Source organism: Chlorocebus sabaeus, chromosome 29 (assembly GCF_047675955.1).
Source record: "Chlorocebus sabaeus isolate Y175 chromosome 29, mChlSab1.0.hap1, whole genome shotgun sequence".
In the NCBI taxonomy this organism is placed as follows: domain Eukaryota; kingdom Metazoa; phylum Chordata; class Mammalia; order Primates; family Cercopithecidae; genus Chlorocebus; species Chlorocebus sabaeus.
Window position 1 is genome coordinate 7931767 of NC_132932.1, and position 23154 is coordinate 7954920.

At 40.0% G+C, this 23154-nt stretch overlaps 1 long non-coding RNA gene across 2 annotated transcripts in view; it reads left to right on the forward strand.

Moving 5' to 3' along the window:
* Positions 1-12422, forward strand: part of LOC119620281 (uncharacterized) — a 99429-nt gene extending 87007 nt beyond the window's left edge. The window contains exons 1-3 of one of the 2 annotated variants that reach the window (XR_005236794.1): positions 4389-4608; positions 8434-8532; positions 11446-12422. This is a non-coding gene — a long non-coding RNA (uncharacterized lncRNA). Of the gene's footprint in view, positions 1-4388; positions 4609-8433; positions 8533-11445 lie in introns of those variants that run through there. The other variant, XR_005236792.2, reaches the window with a different exon arrangement.
* Positions 12423-23154: the final 10732 nt, after the last annotated feature.

Consider the following 23154-nt stretch of genomic DNA (forward strand, 5'->3'; position numbering starts at 1 on the left):
TATGAGCTCCCTATGTTACTGAAACACTAAGGGTTTGGTCTAGGTCCCGTTGTTTGCTACACAGAAAGGCAATCACTGAAACAATGAGTATTGCCAAGGAAGAAGGCTTTGACTGGGTGCCCCAGCCGAGAAGTCTCAAATCAATCTCCCAGGCTGACTAAAGTTAGGGATTTACATAGCAGGGAAGCAATGTAACCATGTGTGGGAAAACAGGAATTAGGGAGGGGTAAGGAAGAGAAGTTGGTCAACAGGAAGCAGGCGGGCAGTTAGGCAGTCATGATGGGTGAGTGGTCTGACAGTGATCTGGTGAATTTCAGCTCCTTGATACTATCTGGGAGCCCTGATGGTTGGTTTCCTGAAAAAGGAACTCAGATAAGACAAATGTAACTTTCTCAAGTTTCAAGACTGGAAGCATCAATTTCTATGTTTATTCAAAGAAACCTTAAACATCAGCTCTATGGGACAATTGGATCAGTTTCAACTACAAAAGGAAAATGACAATTTCAGTGGTATCATTGGGAAGAGAAAGATGTATCACTGGAAGGCATACAGGATTAGTCTTTACTCTTCATAGTTCATCAGACATTCAATTTTTATGCAAACACAGTAACATACTGGGTACTGTATACCAAGCCACATGTACTAACAAGCAAGGGCTGTGAAGCCAGACTTCCAGTGTTCAAATCCTGGCTCCACCACTGAGTGGCTCTGTGACCTTGGGTGAGTGTCACTGACTCATTCTATGCCTCAGTTTCCCACATCTATAAAATGGAAGTAGTCATCATACCTATATCTTAACACTAGACTAGTGTGGGTCATAGTAAGCTCTTACTAAGTGCTAGGTGTTATCATGATTATTGTTGCTTGGCTTAACAAGCTACCTAAGGGATTTTCAAGGGCAACTTTCACTCCATATGACTATTCCATTTCTTGCTGATGTGATAAATTTCATGGGTCTTACTTACAGAAAGTGGGACCTGTAGGACTGGGAACATCTCCAAAGTTGTCTTCTCAGGGGTCCCAAGAATTATGATCTTCCAGCTCTGTGGGAAGGAGGGTCACACTCCTGCTCAGGCTCCCTGACCTCCTCATGGCTAAGCTAACCTTGATGGAAACTTCCAATAAAGCATTTCTGCAGAGTGATCCATAAAGCATGACCTAGAGCTATATTAAACCTACAAAAATCAGCCTCCAACAGTGAGAAACAGTTTTATATGATAAAGTAGTGATTACATTTTCTAATGATTGCTCAAAGTGTTCTGTAATCTACAGGGAATATATTTCATAGCTCCCGGGAGCCCTCCCAGCTCCCCTATTTGTCATTCTAAGTTTAAGTAGAGCACAGAATATGAGGAGAACAATCTTGGCATACATTATCCTTTTGGGAACTCAATATATGCCATATCCATGTAATTAACCCAGGTTTAGCCAGCCTACTCACGATGCTGCAACTTGTCCTCAGCAACGAGGATTAAACATTGTACGAATTACCCATTGGGACTCCCACCCTCACCCCGTTTCTTTTTTAAAAAATAGGATCATATTTTTCAGACTCTTAGTAAGCATTTTCCATTTCTCAGCAAGAAATTTTTTTTTCTGTTAAAATGTTTAGCACTGTGGATGATTGTGAAGTCTTCAGAGGGGCTTATGGTGACATGTAGTGGGCCCCCGTCTAACATTTCATCAAAGGAGCTTTCCCATCAGAGAGCATAGAGCTGTTTTTCCAGCTTATCCATCAAACTGGCTTCCAAGGCAAGCATTCCTGGCTTGAAGTTTGAATCCCAAGAGCAAGACTTAACAGTTTTCCTGCAGAAAGAGCAGTGTCCCTTCCTTTAACTTGCAATTGCTAATCATGAAGAACATGCTCTGTGTTCAGATTCTAATAAGCTGTAGAAAAGATAGGGGAACAGTAGAAAACAGAAAAGCAGGATTTATTGGGTCTATTTCAGGGCTGGGTCAGTGTTGGAGGGGCAAGTAGCTTTGTTAATTGATTTCAAAGAGGGAGTCATTGTCTGCTGTTGAGAATGAGGCTGTAAAGGTTATTTTCTCACTCAATAATATGCACAGGGTCCCAAAGACTTCTATTTAAAATATAAAGCTATAATGATATCATATTCTATTATAGAACATGAAACATTAAGTTGAAAGGGACTTACAGATAAATAAAAGCATATACACTTAGTACATATATATATATGTGTGTGTGTCTGTATGCACACATAAGTACATGAGCACATGTCTGCCCCAGTGTCAAGCTCGATGCTGTGCATGTGTGTTTCATCAAAGAAGCACAGATTTGGAATGGGGGCTATTATTTCCAGTGACTTGCTGCCTCGGGGGCAGCAAATGGAAAAGAGCAGGGCAGCCTGCTCTCCCAGCGATGTTCACTGCATCTGAAAGGTCATGTCATGTTTCCCGGCAATTGACTCAATGGGTTTGGATTCCGCAACATAAGGTCGGGCCATTTCCACTTTGCTTGTGTTTCCTGGGGAACGTGCCTTCCAGTTGTTTTCACATTGACCTCATTACCCAGTCCTGGTGATGAGCTTGGCATGGACATGTTGTGGCTGCGGCCGGCTCGGGGCTGCCCTGCCCTTGCAGACCCCATGCCTCTGCCTTGATCAGTGTGGCTGGGGATGCCTATGCCTTGGCTCAGAAAGGTCTGATCCCTCCCCTCCCCCTGCAAAGGCCCTCTGCATACAACTGAACAAAGATTACAGGAGGACCAGGATGTGATGGAGGGGCTGGGGACCCTTCCTCCCATTTATGCAAGGGCAGGCAATGAAGAGGAGAGTCAGGAGACACCCAGGTCCCTAGTCTCAGATCTTCAATGCATGAGCAGAGGGATCTGATCAACACCAATATAACATTTCCCAAATTCCCCAGCTCCTTTTCAGAGTGAATGTTTTCTAATCAGTTCTGGAAGCTCATTTTGAGCAATGAGAAAGTGATTTTCTCAAATCCACTGTCTTTGTATACCTCCTGTTTACAACCATTTCTGCTGGGTCTCTTTCAAGGGAATTAGAATACTTTCTAAAACATAATTGTTTTGGCTCTGGGAAGTGCACTACACCAAAGTAAAAATACTCAGCGAACTCAAGGTTTTATTTCCCCAAATGACTGAGGAACTTGAGCGTGAATCAGTGATGAAATGCTTCTATTAGGTGAGTCCTAGACAGTCAGTTAGAGGGGACTGGGCTGGGCTGGGCTGGGCTGGGCTGTAAGCCCATGAGGATCTAGGCCTGCCGTGGTTCCATCCTTTGTGTTGTGATAATGGGTGGGTTATTTAAAATCTCAGGGCCTGTCAAATGGAGGATTAGTATGAGGATCGAAGGAGATCACACCTAGGGAGTACTTAATAAAGGCTAATTTTAGTCATTTACCTCTGTGTTTCCGGTTTTCACTATGGAGTGATTTTATTCACCTGGGTCTGGCCAATTACTTGGTGAAGCCAGAAGAAAGAAAACCAAAGTCTGATGTGGGGGAAAAAAATTCTGGACCATGAAGGTCAATCAGGCAGTAGAATAATTTCACTCAGGAAGCCGTCACGACTCTAGAACTAGAGATATTTAAGGAAAAATTGGATGTCATACTTAGGGAAATAATATTGGAAGACTTTGTGTCCTTGTGTATGAGTCTGAAGGAGATGACCCAGCAGCTGATCTAAAAATAAAATGCTTTTTTTGTTGTCTAAGATTTGGGCACTGTGGGAATGGCAGGATGTGTCGGGCACATTGAAAAGTGATAATACAAAAGCGTTGCAGTACAGTGAAAGCCTGATGTTTCTCTTCATCACAAAAACTATATTCGAAGCGTGAAGCCCATTCTAAAATGCAAATACAACCAGGCTGCTTCCTGTCTTACAGTAGACTAGCCTACTCTGTATAAATGTGTACAATGAATTTTTCAACAGAAGAGAAGTTTATTTTTGTGCTCCACGGTCTGAGGCAGCTGTTGTTGGTTGGTGGGAAGCTTTCTTCCATATGATGACTCAGGAATCCAAGCTCCTTTTGACTTACGGTTCTACTGTCTCTTACCCCCTTGTCATCCTCTACATGAACTGGTGAAAGGTGAAAGGATTTGTAGGAGGGGCAGTCACCTATTAAAAGCCTTGGCCAGAACAGGCGCCATCTTCCTTTTCATATTCCTTTGGTTAGGACTCAACCACATGGCCACACCTACCAGCAGAAGCAGCTGGAAATTAGGGTCAGCTGGACACCCAGGAGGAAGAGGAGATGGCTCCAGCTGGGCAGCCTGGGGTTTTGGCACATTCCGTTTCCTCAAGTCCTTCAACTGATCCCACACTGCTCTGAGATTGCAGCATTGACATCAGGCAGTCACCATCTGTTATCTTTGAGAAACAGATAAAAGCTATGGATCTCTCTCCATGCTTATACCCATTGCCAATTCTGCTTGCAGGTTTACAGAGGGTTCCCAGATGCCATCAGTGGAATTCCTAACCTAGAGGGACAGAGAAATTGCTCTCGAAGTAATGTTTTCAAGATGGACTAGTGCACCTTCAGAAGACCTGCAGTGGATACGGAGCATGTAAGGGGCTAATTTCGATGCCAGCATCCCTAGGATTGGTTGCTGGGGAAATGCATAGAGGTAAGCTGCTAGCCCGAGCTGAGCTGTTTCCTCCATAGTGCTGCTAACAAGGCTCTGCTTGATCTCAGTCCTCTGCTGTGTGGCTCCCCACCATGAAGGCGAGTCTGACTTGTGTACACAAGGTTGAGAATCCCCAGGCTCCAATTGTACAGAAACGTGTGCAGGTGTCATAATTAGCCATTTCCTGCCAAAACCCCACAAATAAGCTACAATCCTCGAGACAACCCTCTGGAACCTTTTACAGAATTGTTTGCAGACCAAATAATATTCATCTGTAACCTGCTTAATTACCCAAGCCATATATTTAACTGCCCCAGACTTGCTGGTACAAATTTTACAGAGAATCGGATGTAAGGGGAGTTAATGGCAGGAGGGCCTTTAGCCACCATGTGGAACTCAACAAAGCAGAAACCAAGGCTGGTCTGCCCACAGACCAGTCAGATGGGTGCAAGGTTGCAGTTTCCTGTTCTATTCCTTGCCTGTCAAGACCAATAAACATGTCATGAAGTGACCAGAAACATGTGGATTTGGAAACGCAAACATTGACATTGGGCACACTGTTTCAATGGTCTGAGCTGCTTCTCCTGTCTCTCTTGAGGGGAAGTTAAGGCACTAGATTGTATAAAAAGTGCAAAACCCCCTTAAATACCTGGTTTTCCACCTCTTGACATTTCCCACATATCTCACGAAATACATGAACTAAAGGAATATTTTCCCTTCTAAATTAAGAAAATCAAATTTCATGTTAAAAAGTCTAAATGATATTTAGACTAATGAAGGCAAGGACTTGAATTACGCTTGCTAAGGACCTAGATGAAGTCTTCCCTCCCCCTCCTCCTGCAGCTATTATCGAGACGTTGAGGGAGCCACTGTGCATTTTACACTACAAGAGAGATGCCTGCTGGGGATGGCGTCCTGTGATCTGCCAAAATGTTTAGGGTCGGCACTGTTGGATAAACAATTGTTCAGGTTATCTGGAGATTCATGCAAATGTATTTTCATCACAAAATTTATTTGTAAGTGCATAGACACAGCCACAGCCTCTCCATTCAGAGAGTCACAGTTCCCATCTGGTTTTGCAGTTTTGAAAATCATGTTATACCTGCTAGCCTTTTCCTCACCACAAAGGCTGTTCCTGGGCCAATGCAAACTTAACTGTATGGTTAAATAAGAAAATTCAGATGAGAAAGTATTGTGTGAAATACAATATTGAGAATATTGGGAATGAACAAGATGTAACAGGAATACAGAAACAGTAATATTCTCTCCCATATTTGCAAAGTATAGTATGTGTGAGTGTGTATGAAAGAGAGAGAGACAGATTGGATGGCATTCCTTTGAACAAAGCTTTATTTAAAATATTGAAATAAACTTACATTGTTTGCTTTTCTTATTATTGTAAATAAGGCTTCAATGAACATCTCCCTGCAAATGACGTATTTTCTTCTAAATAATTTCCTCCAGAATAAATTCTATGCAGGGGAATATTTGGCGAATGGGTATGGATTGGTTTTTGGTTTTTAAAATAAACATATTGCCAACTTACTTTTCCAGAAGAATTATACAAATGTATGGTGTTACCAGCAAATAATGAATTTAACAATTTCTCTGCAATTTTATCACTGTTGGATTCTGCCCCATTCATTAACTAAGTCTAAAATGGTCCTCATTATTGTTTGAATTTGCTTTTCTTTTATTTATCACAATAATATTTTGCTGTGTGCTAGCTTACTTTTTGTATTTTTCAGGGCATATTCAAATATCATGACTTTTGATTTTGCTAGATAGTGTTCTTTTCCATTTGAAGGAGCCTTTTATAAAACATCAGTATTATCCCTTCAAACACGTTGAAATCCATCGGTGATAATTATATTCATATGTGTAAAATGTGCATAACAATTCATTCCCTGGGCTATTGCACTGAATTGTTGTGATAATGCATTTGAAAGTGCTTTGAAAAATCCCTGGCATTATGTACACGGAGGTATATGATGATCTTAATATGGAATTTATACTTAGTTAAAAGTATAAGTATAAATAGAAATATACTCTGGCGATATATAGTTCTGTAGGAACTCATGAGCAAAAAGATCTGGGTATTTTAGCTAATCATAGGTTCAATAAGAGAAAATATTGGAACCCAAGTGATAAGAGGTTAATATGAGACACAATTTATGCCTGAATATGTGATGAGCTTTTCCTCCAAAAATTATGCATCGGAAAAAAGTCACCTTATATTTAAGGTCTAATAAGTCTCTCATATTACAGGAAACAAGAATATATTGTATTATGAAGACATATTACCTCCATCAATGCCAGTTTTGAGGCTTACAGAGGCCCCTTGACAGAATTAGTTAAAAAAAAAAAGGAGGCAAAGAAATTTCACATCAATTTAGTGATTATTCCTGGGTGTATGACCTCCCAGTTTTAAATGCAAAATGTTGATTTAAACAAGTTTTTTATTGATTTTTAGAGATCACTTGACAAAGCCAGCAAATAGGGAGTTATATGGTGGAAATCACACATCTATAAACCTATGAGATGAATTTCAAAAGCCCAGCTGCCTAATATTATGCAAATGGACACTTGTGGCTTGGGGGAACAACATAGTAAATGCACCACACACAGACGTAAACTTAAACCTTGAACTACAAGTGTAACTACAATATAAAATAGTATGGATGACTCTCATGAGCATAATATTGACTAAAAGAAACTAGACACAAATAACTCTTACATAAAATTCAAAAGCAGGTACCTTTAAACTGCTGTGGTAGGAGTCAGGATAACGGTTTCCCTCTGAAGAGGAAAAGGGCGGGGTTTCTGGAGCACTGGTTTGTAATGAGGGCCAGAGTCGTTCTGTTGGCTCACTTTGAGCAAAATCAATGAGCCAAACACGAATGATTTGTGCCTTTTTCTGTATATGTATGGTTTACTTAAATGAAATTTTTTTTTTGTTTTTTTGAGATGGAGTCTCGCTGTGTCGCCCAGGCTGGAGTGCAGGGGCGCTATCTCCGCTCACTGCAAGCTCCGCCTCCCAGGTTCACGCCCTTCTCCTGACTCAGCCTCCCGAGTAGCTGGGACTACAGGCGCCCGCCACCACGCCCAGCTAATTTTTTTGTATTTTTAGTAGAGTCGGGGTTTCACCGTGTTAGCCAGAATGGTCACGATCTCCTGACCTCGTGATCCGCCCACCTCAGCCTCCCAAAGTGCTGGGGTTACAGGCGTGAGCCACCGCGCCTGGCTGAAACTTTTTAAAAATACTGCACTTTGAGCAATTTAGAGCTAAAGATGATATGTTCTGGAAATCTGTTTTATTTATGTGACTCTGAAGGTGGCTCCAGTGATGGCAGGGATGATGTAATGATGCAAATGAAGAGTGAATAATTTTTTTTGATGACGTGTGTAGAAAAGAAAAGCCACGTTTTTATTTTGTGGTGGTTGTTGAGATGGGGTCCCACTGTGGTGCTCAGGCTGGTCTTGAACTCCTGATCTCAGGTGATCCTCCTGCCTTCACCTCCCAAAGTGCTGGGATTAACAGGCATGAGCCACCACATCCAGCCAGAAAAGCTATGCTTCTAAATTGATCTATTCTATTAGAATGTGTGATTCAGAATAAATATGTAATTTAATTCCTAAATTACCAAATTGGAATTTTAAAGTAGACTTTTCACTATTTCATTCTAATTCTTCAAATTTATATCTAAGTTGATCAAAAAGTGTGTTGTGGATTCTCCCATTGGCAAACTGTAGCGTGGCCTTGTTTGGTGGGATTTTTTTTTTTTTTTTTGAGAAGCAGTTTGAGCTCATCTTCTGCATGTTTAGTTCTAGGTGCAATGTTTTAAAGGGAAGACTTATATTATGAAGCTAGGTCAGAAGAGGGTAACTAGATACTGAGGAGCTCCTACTTGGAAGGGCTGTAAGGTAAGATAAATCTTGGTGTAGAGAGTGTTTATGAATATGGGAAAGGCTGTCAGGTGCAAAGAGGCTGGTACAGTCAGCTGGATCCAGGAAAGAGAACTAGGATGCCTGAGTGCAGGGCACACTTCAAGCCAGTATTAGGAAGAATTTCATAATGACTGGAGCTCATTAGAAGGGAGATGAGATATCTTCAGATTAATTCCCATAGATTCAAGAATCCCTTAGATTAATCCCCTAGAAGATTCTGGGATAATCTGGATAATTATTTGCTAGAGATGTGGATGGAAGGGATTTCTTCAATGGATCCGGTCTTTTCATGATTTCTCCCAACCTCAAGAGCTCATGACATCAAGGTTCCTTTCTTAGCTGTCTCCAGTTGGTCAGCTCTGTGTCTGCAAAGTTTAGAAGGTGAAGAGCTTATTTGTGAAGTGGTCCACACCATAGAGTCAAGCCATTTTGGCCCCAACCAGGAGCCAGGATAATCTGGTTTGATTCTTGACAGGGATCAAATGAGCCAAAATAGCATTTGTTCTCTTAGTTATTTTTTCTAGGTCAACTTCTGAACCACTGGTGTGTTTTGTTTAGCTTAGAAATTAAAACAAGAGCTTGTTGCCAACATTTAAAAATAAGGAATTTTTTTTTTAAACTTCAGATTCCTGGGTTTTTCTTGAAAAGCCTGTGGTTAGGCAATGCTGGACCCCATTCCCACAGGCAGCGATGGGGTCCCTGTGTTTCTTGCATTCTGTAGAGGGGCTGGCATTCCTGGGCTCACTGGCCCCCCCCGCCAACTGCTTCCCTTATTCACTCACATTATCTGTCTGGCCCCAGAAGCTGTTGAGCTTGCAATCCCTTTTCTAAGAAATATTAATAGTTTTCCTTTCTTTTGTACATAATTTCAGTTGCCTTTAAAATCAATTAAATTTATAGCGATTAGTCCATGGTAATGAAAAAACAGAGTCTAGTGCCTGTCAATTTTATATTCCAAGTAAAAGTGACCCTAAGAAGAACTGGTAGAATATCTGCTCACTTGCTTTTCAATGTGAATTTAGAATTTTATTTTTCTTGTGGCCTTAATCTCTTTGCTCCTCACTTTCTTCATCTGTAAAATAAGGTTACTGCAGTAACAGACAACTACCTCAGGAGTAATTTTTGTGGATTAAATAAGGTCATACTGGGAAGCACTTATGTCAGTGCCTGGCAGATAGAATGCTCTCAGTAAACATTTATTAAAAAGAAGGAGTATAATGAAGGAATGATCTAAAATTCATATTGTCTAAAATATGCTCAGTAGAATACATTGAGCTAGAAATCTCAAAATATTTGCTGTGGCAATAAATTGACAAACATTTCAATAATTTAGCTGCTGTTGTGTTTGGTGGGATTCACGCCATTGTCACGTTCACTTTCCAGCTCTCCTGCACCAACCCAGCGGTTACCATAGCCCTAGAAGGAGCTCTGTTAGCCTGGGGATGATCACTTGATGAGGCTGGTGTCCTCTAAAAAGTGGTAATAGTTTCCCCACTTGCTTATCTAGGATATCGCTTGAGGAAATTGTCTTCAAAAAGAGAAGCAAGACTAAAACCTAAACAAATGAACAAACCAAATAGTTAATTCCTTTTGGAATAAATGGAACAGCAAAAGTCTTTCAGGTATTAACTTGGAGTCAGCCAAACTCAAGGTTAAGGGCACAGTCTTCCAAGACTGTCAAGTCTCCCCAAGACTTCTGACACCACTTACAAGTTTGGGAGTCCCCCGGGCCATCCTCACATGAGAAAAGGTAACAACAAATTTAGGGGTTCCCATGGACTCCCTCAGGTTTGATAAATTGCCAGAATGACTCACCGAATGCAGGAAAGCACCATACTTAAAATTACAGTTTTGCTATAGCAAAAGGACACAAATTAGAACCAGCCAAAGGAAGAGACACATGGGACAGGATTTGAGACTCAGAGGGCCACAAATGTAAAGCTTCAGTGTCCTCAGGGATGTGTTACCCTCCTGTTGTTGAAGTGTGATAATGTGCAGCATTGTCAGCCTATGAAGGTCACTGTCTTAGTCACTTTGTGCTGCTCCAATAAAATATCATAGACTATGTACTATACATAAAGAACACATATTTATTTTTCACAGTTCTGGAGGCTGGGAAGTCCAAGCTCAAGGTGCCAGTGTCTGGTGAGGGCCCTCTCCTCATAGGTGACACTGTCTCAGTGACCTTAGAAGGCAGAAGACCAGAAGAGAGCAAACTCACTCCTTCAAGCCCTTTTATAAGGATCCTAATTCCATCCATGAGGGCTCTGCCCTTATGCCTGAATCTACTCCAAAAGGCTCCACCTCTTAATACTATCACATTGGTGATTACATTTCAACACATAAATTTTGGGGGGACATTCAGATCATAGCAGTCACCAAATATCAGTGTCCAGAGTTTTTATTGGGGTTTCATTATGTAGGCATGATTGATGGAATCCTTGACCAGCTGATTACCTGATTGAATGTCCCAACCCTCTAATCTCACTGGGCTTTCAAGGTGGCCAGCTTTCACCCTTAGTCATCTATGACCACAAACTCTTCAGGGGCCCACAGTGAGTCACCTCATCAGCATAAGAGGGGTCCACCATGAATAACAAAGGCACTGCTATCACTCAGGAAATTCCAAGGATTTAGAGATTCAAAGGCTAGACTGCTGCTCTTTGGGTAGAGTTAATTCTTTACTACACAGGCACCTACCTGGGGCAAGCAGCCTCTGTCTGAGATGGTCCCCACTGACCTCCAAGTGACTGAACCAAGTGACTCATTTCTGGCAAATAGAATACTAAAAATGTGGTGGATATCATTCTGGGATTAGGGTACAGAAAGGCTCTGACTTCCTTCCCCATTATTCACCATCTTCTTCTTTTGCTTCTTGCATTGAGGAAGGCAACTGCTATGTTGTGAGCTGCTCTATAGAGAGGCCCATGTGGAAGGAAGTGAGGGAGGCCTCTGGCCAACAGTCCAGGAGGAACTGAAGCCCTCAGTCCAACAGCCTGTGTGGAACTGAATCCTGCAAACAACTCTGTGTGTAAGCTTGGAAGTGGATCCATACTCAGTCAAACCTTGAGATGGGACCCCATGCCCTGCTGACACTTGATTGTGGTCCCAGCTAGGCCACTGCTGAAGTCTTGACTCAGAGAAACTATGATATAGTAAATGTTGTTTCAAGTTGGTAAGTTTTGGGATAACTTTTTATATAGTGATAATTTTTATATACTTTAAAATAACACATTGCCCTATCCTTTGCTTACACTTTTCTCTTAGAACTCTGCTTGCCCATATATTACAAATATCTTTCAGATCATGGGCTGAAAGGTGGATTATGGATGCAGTGTTTAAATTTAGCAATGTCATTTATGACTGTTCATATGAGCTTTGCTGCATAAAATGTTGATATTAATTTGTTTCCCTTTAAGACATTCTTAATATTTACCTCTCAGTATTTTCTTTGTAGTCAATTAATATAAGATGAATGTAGTTTGTAGGTTTAGCCTTTCTTAATTCGTATACAAAACACACAATGTCTAACCATTGTTATTTGAAGATTAACTAGGAGGAGGTGATGGAAACTGTTTAGGGTCACCTTCTTTACACATTAGGTCTATTTCCCCTAACTTGAGTATATATTAAACTAGTGGGGGACTGAGCTACAAAAATACTACTTGGTGAGAATTTTTTTTAATACAAATACTCAACTCTGAAGTTATGTTTTTTGTGGAAAGCTATCACTTTGGAATTTGAATTTTCTTGGAGCTAAGCCACTGGTAGTTGTAAAAGCTACACCTGTAAATTTGCTCCCTAGAAGATACTTTCGTTTAGTGACCACTTGTTTCTCTGTGGATAAATTCAATTATAAATTACAATCGAATTGACTTTTTCATAGCATCCTTCACTCTCCAAGTATCTCAAGTCCTCTGTGAATTATAAAGTAATTACAGTGCTCAAAGGACAGTTTCATAATTGTGTCCATGAGTACAGACTTTCTCTATGTTCGAGAAGGGCTCATTCCCAGCCGGGAACATTAAGTTGGATTTTATTGAGACTGGGGACTGCTGGTCCAGACAGCTGGGTGATCCCCTGTGCTATTTTGAAAAGTATCCTGGGATCTTTAATTTCCACCTGGATGGTCAGGGAGGTGAGAGAATGGCCCTCACTGGGTGTGACCTTGTATCCCACTTGGGGTCTTGAACCAGGGGACCCCCAACCCCAGAGGTGAGATGTGCAATATGGTCAATTATACAACCTCTTAATTATTTTTGCTGAATCTCAAGTGTATTCTCATGGCCTGTACTCCCCCAGGTGGGTTCAGATGGTGACCAAGAAGAAATGTTAGAAAATTCCCAGAGAGCCATTTCATGAGAATGTTTTCATTGGTTTGTGCCTGATACTGTTTTGTTTTGTTGCTGCTTTTTAATAACATTTTTTTCTTTCTGTGGGGTCATTTGTGTAATACACAGGTGACGAACACTCAAGGTTATTTGGTCACATGCCACAGCTTTCCTTTAGCACGTCTGCAATGAAGGAGTCTTTCTCCTTTTGTTCCTTATCATCTGTTAGCTTGGCACAGCTGACTGAGCTGTTAAATGATTACTGCATATTTTGCACCTCACCTTGAGAGGCTTTGGTATAAAAAGGTGCTAATTAAGCTGAAGCTCCTGGCCCTCTTGCCTATGTGGACCCCAGGAAGCAAAGCAAAAAGACCTTAGGGAGCTGGAGCTTGTGTGTGTGTGTGTGTGTGTGTGTGTGTGTATGTGTGTTTGGTTTTCAGCATTTTGAGGAATTGTTACTGGAGCTTATAAAATAATTGTTTTAGACCTATAAACACAGCAAATTCTTCAAACTATGTATGAGGTTGACTCAAAAAGCCACATAAAGGTAGCTTGGCAAATCAACTAACTGTTGATCAGTTTGTGGCTACCGTAAGTCTATATATACTGGATTTGAATATTTTCTGTATTTAAAGAATAATAAGTACATTCTAAGAATAGTTGTCATCTCCCTCTCTAGACTTGCCTTGTAGCTATTTGAAATGGGGATTAACATATTTAAGAGTAGCAGGAAGTGCTATTTCATCAGTGTTTGGAATGGGAGGTGAATTCACGTCCCTGCCTGGACTTGTTGACTAGCTTGCTGAGTTGTGAGAACCACGGCATTCTCCTGGGAATTGGTTCCAGGGCGCTGACTGCATTTCTTCTGAAGCTAAAGCACTTAACTTTGCTTCCATGCCTTTTAATATAATTTGTAGGCTTCAGCAGATTTCTAAAGTACACCACTTGATATCTTTCACAGCTCAAGGTAAATTCTGCAGCATGAACTTATAGAAGTTTTTTTCTTTTACCTCGGGTGAGAATGTACTTTTTTCTAGTGCTATTTTTTTTTTTTTCTGGGATACCTTTCATCTGTTTACATGAATTCCACTTTTTCTTGCTGTATTAAAAAATCGCCTAAGCTGTCTACATAGGTGTGAAACTTTTGGTTGTGATTTCCTTGAAGTTAGTTGGAACTGGAACATTTTTTTTTCTGTATTCTGAATGGCTCACACATTCCCTAACACAGAGTGGGTACTCAGTGAACAGTTGCTGAATCAGTGAACAGTAATGGATCAGTTCTGTCAGACAATGGATTGAATTATTTTTACACACTTAGTTCACTCATGGACTGAATTAACCTACTCATGGGCTGTTTGGGGCATCAAGCGGTATTTATACATTTCTGGAGAATGCGGAATCACCTGGGTTAACAGTGTTTGCAGGTGACATTCGATTGCAGGGGCCCAAGGAACTATGGTTGAATTCTGCTTGGGCATAGGCCATTTTCCACCAGCAAAGTTATGAGAACTTTTTTTTTTTGGTAACTGATATGAAATTTTCAGTTCTGAATAACATCCAGAAACTCTCCTTCTGCAGCAAACGAATAAAATGTTTTGAGGGAATTTGAGAGGAGGGTTGGTCTTTTATCTCTCACCTCTAGCAGGAGGACGCTTGCAGTCTCTTAAGAGATGTTCTCTTTATGAAGTGGTGGAAGGACAGAAGCATCAGCCAGCCCATTCATGCTTGGGGACAGAGAGGGAGCTCAGAGCCTAGGGGAGCACAGGTCACTCTAATGAATGACAGCTGTAATAATAAAGACATGCCATCCATGCTACTTTTTGCAGAAACCAGAAACATCCTTGTGAAAGTTAAAGGGAAAAGAAAAATGTGTACTTTGAGGGGGGTGTTAACAGGGGACAGGAGGTGGCGACATAAAGACTGGTTTAATGTGTCTCGTTGTAGCCCCTAAGGCTTTACCTGACCCCATCACTGTCACAACACCTTCTCCGGGACTGACAGTCTTGGTAATTGATGGGTTGGTGGGGGCTGTTTTCTGCAAACACATTAAGGCAGGAGGGAATACTCTGGCCCCCACCTCCCCACGCCTGGCACGGGGGACCTGGAGGCGAGCAGACACAAGGCCCTGCGGTGTTGAGGGGAGAAGGAATCAATTCTGTCAACCAGACTGCCCAGCTACTGTCAGGCGCTAGGACCTTTCACCCGCTCCTTGGAGTCATTAGAACTCCCAAATCTCTTTGCAGGCCTTTTCTATCAGACACATACTCCCATGTTTTGATTTTTTGCTCCCAAAGTCATTTTTTTAAATAATTACCTGCATCGAACCACACTTACCATCTGTGGGCTGAGAGCGGGCAAATGATTTATTAGTCTTGGTTTCTAACGGTGCTGAGCAGCGTGGGATTGATCTTGCTGGTGACACACTCGGTGGATGCACCGATGGGTGGGAGGGTCAGTGTCAGGATGAAGCTTCTTGTGGAGCTGACATGCATGTGGGGACCCGGGGTTTGGTGTTTAGTCGGCAGACTGTGACATTGCAAAAGTGGAGTCTCAAATCAGGGTGGCTAACAGGAGGCAGAAAGAGCAGTGAGGGAGCTTCTTGGGATGTTTTACTTTAAGCAGAAAGTAAAACTGCATGAAAAGAGGAGACAGAGTATGGAACTCAAATCATTGCCAAGAAGGCTCTGGGTTTCTTCTGTGCACACTGCCTGCCTTGTATTCAAGGGTTTGACTGTGCAGAGGCCAGTCATGTTGGGGGACCCTGAGCACTACACTTGGCATTTGGGTGTATCCTGATGTACATCCAAATCAAGATATCCATCAATATAGCCATTTCCACTGCTTGACATTATGTTTTGGGGGCTAGTTTTTAAAAGATCAATGATTGAATTGTAGCTCGGCTGATTGGATATATATTCTTGGAGACTCACCTGTCCTCCCCGATGAGATGCTGACTACACAACAGCAGTCATTGTGCTGGGCACATGGGCAGTGTTCAGGAGACGTGGCTTCCTTCCTCCTTCTTTCATTTCTTCCTGCCCAGAACAGCAAGGCTGAGACTGATAATAAAATTCCTGGAACATGGAGAAACTGACGTGGGGAGTAAAACAGAAATATATTGTGACTTCCATGGGCTTTGGGCACTTTTGGACCTCCCCCCTCTCTTTTCCATAAAAAATGCATTTTAAGACATATTGGTATAAAGATGGAATTATTCATAGTACATATTAAAATTTTTCCACTACCTAAAAGTTTGTGATTTTATTGTCTTCTTGTTTTTAAAATAAATTAAAATATTTTCAAAGGCCCTTAGAAGAACTGTGGACCCTGGGCTCGGTGCCTGCTGTGCCTGATAAATCAGGCCTGGAGAAGAGACATCAGTGACATTTTAGTGTCAGGTAGAAAATGTAAAATATCATGATTGTTTTCCAATGATATACTAAGTAAGACACATAAGATGTGTTTTAATTTTTTTTTGTTGATGTATGCTGTGGTCTTTTAGTTATAAATGCTGAATATTGTTAAAAGATAAACTGAGGCACCATAAAAATTTAAAGAGTTTATTTGAGCAAACAATGATTTGTTACAGAAACACCAGGGATTCATCGAGGTCCTGCTGCTCACTGCACAGAAAGCCAATCACCGAGACAATGAATATTGCCAAGGAAGAAGGCTTTAATCAGGTGCTGCTGTCCAGGAGATAGGAGATCAGTCTCAAGTCCACCTCCCTGACTGATTAAAACTAGGGGTTAGCAGGGAAGAAATGTAACAATATGTAAGAAAACAGGAACTAGGGAGGGGCAAGGAAGAAATCATGTAGAATGAGGGGCCTGACATCTCATTGCATGTGATGATCTGGTGAGTTTCAGTTCTTTGATACTCTTTGAGAGGTCTGGGGTTCCTTTCCTGTGGAAGGAACTCAGATAAAACAAATGTAAGTTTGAAGCTGTAAGATCAGAAGGATCAAATTCTATGTTGATCTGAAAACTCCATGGGACTACTGGGTCCGTTTCAGATTCATGAATCAGGCAGCTCCAAACTAAAAGTGGTTCAGTGCCTATGGTGAAGAAAGGAAGAGACAGGCTTTTGTAGAGTGAACCAGGAAACAACAGAAATTAAATATTTGATTGGTTACAATTAAAACTTGCCTCATTTGGTCTATCCTGCTGAGAAGTCCTCAGTTATATAATTATAAATTTGTTGGCTGCTTCTGATTGTTAGCGCTTCAGTTCTGGTTTTCTAATATGGGCATTTACAGAAATAGCTCACGTTAAGTTTTGTTTCTGTTTGCAAATCAAGCAAGATTAAGGTCATTAATGAAGCCTAACTGGCTTTGCCTGCTCAGGGCATCTTCAAGCCTGGTTTTCATTTTAATTTACTGTAACAGTACTTTAGATTTGTAAGGTAAAGTTAGAATCCATCTTTGTTGACTCCAAAACATACTCTGAAGTTTGAACTTTTTAATAACTCCCTGATATGTATTAACTTTTTTTGTAGGTATGACTGTCATCTAAATTTCCAAGTTCTTTTTTTGAGACAGAGTCTCACTGTGTTACCCAGGCTGGAGTGCAGTGATGCGATCTCAGCTCACTGTAACCTCCACCTTCTACGTTCAAGAGATTCTCGTACCTCAGCCTCCTGAGTAGCTGGGATTACAGGCGTGTGCTGCTATGGCCAGCTAATTTTTGTATTTTTAGTAGAGATGGGTTTTCACTGTGCTGGCCAGGCTGGTCTTGAATTCCTGACCTCATATGATCTGCCTGCCTTAGCCTCCCAAAGTGCAAGGATTATAGGCATGAGCCATGCCTGGCCTCCAAGTTCTTTGTAGTAAGTACTTAGTATTTTAGACTTCTTAAGCTTTTTCCTCCTACTTAGCTGAAATTTTGTATCCTTTAAGTACTTACTACAGAGAACTTGGAAATTTAGATGACAGTCATACCTACAAATAAAGTTATTATGGATAAGTTATAGCGTTATTTAACTTATTATGGGTAAGTTATAGTGTTATTTAACAATCAATATGCTACTTAGGAAAAAACTTCCTGAGCTCTATGCAAAAAAGCCTGTTGTAAAGCAAATAATGCCATCTAATGTATTTGCTTGTCACTTGGGTTGTTTTGCCAATTATTGAAACGTTTAAACTGAATGCATCTCTATTCTTCCTAGCCTGGTGAGTACTGAAGGGTTGGGCTATATCTCGGACTTTTTTCCACGCTGACAAGTGTTTCCTAAGAGCAAGTGTGGTGCACAGGTAATAGCCTAGGCTATAGAGGTGACTGACTGTAGTTCAATTCCTCACCTTTCCATTTGCTCTAGGGCAAGTTACTGAAATGCTCTGTGCTTCCGTTTCCTCAACTATAAAAAGAGGGAAAAAAATGCAAGGATCCTTCATAATCCAAAGCAAATTTGTTCCGTATACCAGGTAAGACAGTGAATATCCACAGAGCAGAAGCCCATGTCCCTTTATTTAATTTAATGTATGTATTATTAATTTTTCTATTATTTATTTTTTAAAACTGATATAGAATTGTACATATTATTAATGGTGTACAACATGGTGTTTTGAACTACATATACATTGTGAAATGGTTAAATCAAGCTAATTAACATGTGCATTACCTCACATACTTATCATTTATTTTTGATGAGGACACTTAAATCACCTTTCTTAGTAATTTTTTTTTTTTTTTTTTTGAGATGGAGTCTCGCTCTGTCGCCCAGGCTGGAGTGCAGTGGCGCGCTCTTGGCTCACTGCAAGCTCCGCCTCCCCGGTTCATGCCATTCTCCTGCCTCAACCTCCCGAGTAGCTGGGGCTACAGGCGCCCGCCAACATGCCCAGCTAATTTTTTTGTATTTTTAGTAGAGACGGGGTTTCACTGTGTTAGCCAGGATGGTCCGAATCTCCTGACCTCGTGATCAACCCGCCTCGGCCTCCCAAAGTGCTGGGATTATAGGCGTGAGCCACTGTGCCCGGCACTTTCTTAGTAATTTTCAAGAAAGTAAAATATTATTACTAACTCTAGTCCCTGTGTTGTACAATAGATTTCTTCAACTTATTCCTCATATTTAGCTGAAATTTTGTATCCTTTGACCAACATCACTCCAATCACTCCGACCCCGCAGGCCCTGGTAACTTCTATTCTACTCTACACTTCTGTGAGTTTGACCTCTTTAGATTGCACTTATAAGTGAGTGAGATCATACAGTATTTCTCTTTCTGTGCCTGACTTAATCTCACTTGTGGAAAAATAATAAACAGGTTTCTAACTCATCCTAAAGTCCCAAATGATGTCCCCCGAAATCCCTAAAACTCAAACAGGTTGGTTCATGACAAACCACTAAAGATGTGTGCATGACACAAAGTGTTTAAAATGTTACCTCATTTTAAAATAATTAACTCATTGATGGGTGCGCTTGTGTGTACAGTAACTCTAGAAATGATTTTCTACAATTCATGAAACATATACTCTAATGTAAATGAGCAATGAAGTAATACATTAAAAACAGGCAGGGCATGGTGGCTCACGCCTAGAATCCCAGCACTTTCGGAGGCCGAGGTGGATGGATTGCTTGAGCCCAAGAGTTTGAAACCAGCCTGGGCAACATGATGAAACCTCATCTCTACAAAAAATATAAAAATTAGCTGGGCATAGTTGCATGTATCTGTTATCCCAGCTACTCGAGGGGCTGAGGCGGGAGGATCACTTGAGCCCAGGAGGTTGAGGTTACTGTGAGTCATGATAGCACCACTGCACTCCAGCCTGGGTGACAGAGTGAGACCCTGCCTCAAAAAACCAAACCAAACATAACAAAAGACAAAAATACAAAAAAAAAAAAAAAAAAAAAAAGAAACCCATTGTGAAGTAAAATAAGCAAGCAATGCAAATTTAAAAAATGATTCCTTACAAATGGGAGACCTACAGATTGAAGGTGATTGAGATTTGGAGGTGAGAGAAGGGATATGGGACTGTTGTCACTGTTGTTGCCTGTGCTAAACCTCTAAGGTACAACGACTTCTTGGTCCATTGGTGGTAAAAGCAACTTGAACTTTATCTTCATAATCAACAGCACTAGAAAGAGTGTGCTCTGTCAACAAAAGAGTGTTGATTGCAAAATTTTCATTCATCGTATCTTTAATGGATGGTGACAGAAAGCTGCTGGTTCGTACAGGCTTATGATAATGGTTCGTACAGGCTTATGATTCAAATATCAGGTGACAGACAGTGCCTTGTCTTCTACTTGGCTCTAAAGGGCACTGAAGTTTTTGGAGTAGTATATCAGTGAGAGTTTTAGCCTAACGTCTTCTTCATAAATGCCTCCAAAAGTAGCATTAGCCTTTGTTTATGTTTCTATCTAGGCATATATTCTTGTCTTCTGAAATGGACATATAAGTTGCCTTTTTTTCTTTCTTTTTTTTTTTTTTTTGAGACAGTATCTCTCTCTGTTGCCCAGGCTGGAGTGCAATGGCATGATCTCGACTCACTGCAACCTCCGCCTCCTGGTTTCAAGCGATTCTCCTGACTCAGCCTCCCAAGTTTTAATGTGTAGAGAGGCAGCCCCTGAAAGGTCTCTGTGGCTTCTAATAGTCCAGGGAGACAAGAAGTCACAGAGGTCCCTGTGTGGACACTAGGAGAGGGGACAGGGAACCTCCTGGGAAGCAAGTCACTCAAATGGCCAGGGCCAGAAAGCCCTCAGAGAGAGCAGAGAAGAGAGTCACGAGGGTCTGTGGTTGGTGTCTGGGTTGATATAACACTGTTTTTGTGTGTGTTTTTTTTTTTTTTTTCAGTTAGTTTGCTAACGTCAATCTGAGTTAGAGACACAAGACGTGTGGGCTAAGAGATGTCTCCATGTTCAACACACACTAGACAAACTTAATTATTTATAAGAGTCTCTATTGGAGCACTTCAGGCTGTGCAGAGGCAGCTTTTAGATGGTGAAGGCAGAGCTAGTTTTTTTCAAAGGGCGCTGGAAAGATAGGGCTAGTTTTTGGATTTTGTTTCACATTTTGTTTTTCAAACAAGCTGGTAAATGTTGAATTAAAGCATTATTTTGGGCCAGGTTTACATAGAGTGGCAATGAAACATTTCACTGGATAAAGGAATAGGGGGGAAAGAGCCCCAGGGTTTCTTGCCTCTGGATTTGTCGCTTTCTTGCATCACTAGGGGATCGTTTCTGCAAATGGAGTGGGAAAAGCCAAAGCTTTGGAATAGATTCTAAGTGAATGGGAAGAAACAAATGTAGGGTGAACACACACACAAGCCAGACAGAACCTTGGTACAAAAATCAGATGCGCCATAAAGACTGTTTCACTTTAGGAATGATGTCTAGATTTGAAATGCTTGGTTTAAAACGACTATTACGTCACCGCCACCTGCTGGCCAGAAACGGTATTATCTTAAAGCTCCATTAGAGTAAAGGGTCTTCTTGGGGTGGGGTAACTGATTGGGATTCTCATGGTTATTTTTATGTGGAAAGAGTCTTTCTCCGAGAAAATCTGCTTTTATTTTTTCTTCTTTTGTCTAGAAAATGTTCTGTTATTTTTGAATGAACATTTTTAAAATTTATAAAAACATAGTGATAGGAAATTTTAAAAATACAGAAAAATATAAGGACTATCTATATTTACACATTTTCCTAGCACGGAAATATTTGAAAAAACTCCAACAAAATTGGAATTTATTATACATATGAATTTGTTTCATTTAGTTACTGAATTAATTTTTTGTCATGAAATATTTTAAACATACAGCAAAATACAAAACATAACAGATGCCCAACTGGATTTAATTCATTTTTAAAATTTTGCTACATGTTTTCTCTAAAATTTTCTTTTGGAAAATACTACTTTACAGGTACAAATAAAATTCACATCTGTCCCCACCCTCATCATCAACTTCCCCTCATTATTCCCCAGATAGTACCACTATCTTAAAAATGATATGCAACTCTTTTTGTTTTTATGAGTTTTGCTTTATATGTTTTAAATTGTATACAGTTGAGTGATACTCTATTTTTTATTCCATTTGTTTTTTTTTCACTGAAAGTTATGTTTATGAACTTTATTTACATTTACATAGGTAGACCTAGTAGATTCATTTTTACAAATAGCTGAATTAAAAAAAATCTTATCTGAAAGTATTGATCTTTAACTGGAGAGTTTACTCCATTTACATTTTTTGTGAATATGTTTAGATATATTTCTACTATATTCTTTTTGTTATCTGTTTATTGTGCTTTGTTTTAAACATTTTTGTTTTCTATCACAGGCTGTGTATTTAAAATTTTTTTCCTCATCTACTTGTTTTGAAGTTATGTTTCCTATTTCTTTTCTACCCTTCAATTTATACTATGTCTACTTAACAAGTCTAAACATAACAATTATTGCTTCTTTCTCCAGAAGAGTACAAAGACCTTAGAATATTTTACATTACTTTTACATTTCTTCCATCTTCTATCTTATGCTTTTTAGGATTTTAAGTTATTTTTGTTTTAAATCACTATATTAGCGGTCACATCATCATCATCACCACTACCACCACCACCACCATCATCATAATCATTACCAGTCAGTACTTAGCATTGAGAAAACGGCCAAGCAAATATGAAGCAAAGAAAGCCAGAATAGCAATCTTATTCCTTTTTGTTCTTTCATTTTTGCCTTGAATTAAGTCTTATCTATCATCTATCTATCTATCTATCTTTCTATCTACCTATCTACCTACCTATATATATCTAAAGGAACAATTTAGTCTCAAGCATATAAAGTCACAATGTGGCAGAAGTACAAGGAAAATAAATGAACCAATAATTTTAACATTCTTTTTGGAAACTGATAGATTTAGGAGACAAATAAGTACAAAGATACAGAAAATTGAATAACACAACCAATATTAGGCATCACATTTTATTAAATTTTCATCAGTCTGATAGTTGCTAAATTCTAACTTATTTTAATTTGGATTTAAAATTATTATTGAGATTAGGTATTTTTTCATACATTTATTGGAAGTTTGTAGTCATGTTTGTGTATAATTAACTCCATGTTTATTGGAGATGTTTGTTTTTACTGAGTTGTAAGAACTGTTTGTATACAAAAATCATTAAATGTTTATTTGTTATATATGTTAAAATATTTTCAGATTTATCATTTGTCTTTTAATTTTGCCTATTTTTTTAGGGCTTATTTTACATTTTAATGTTTGTATACTGTATTCTAGATATCTTCTTTGGGAAAAGATTAGTTTTTTGGAAAGGATGAAGGAATGAA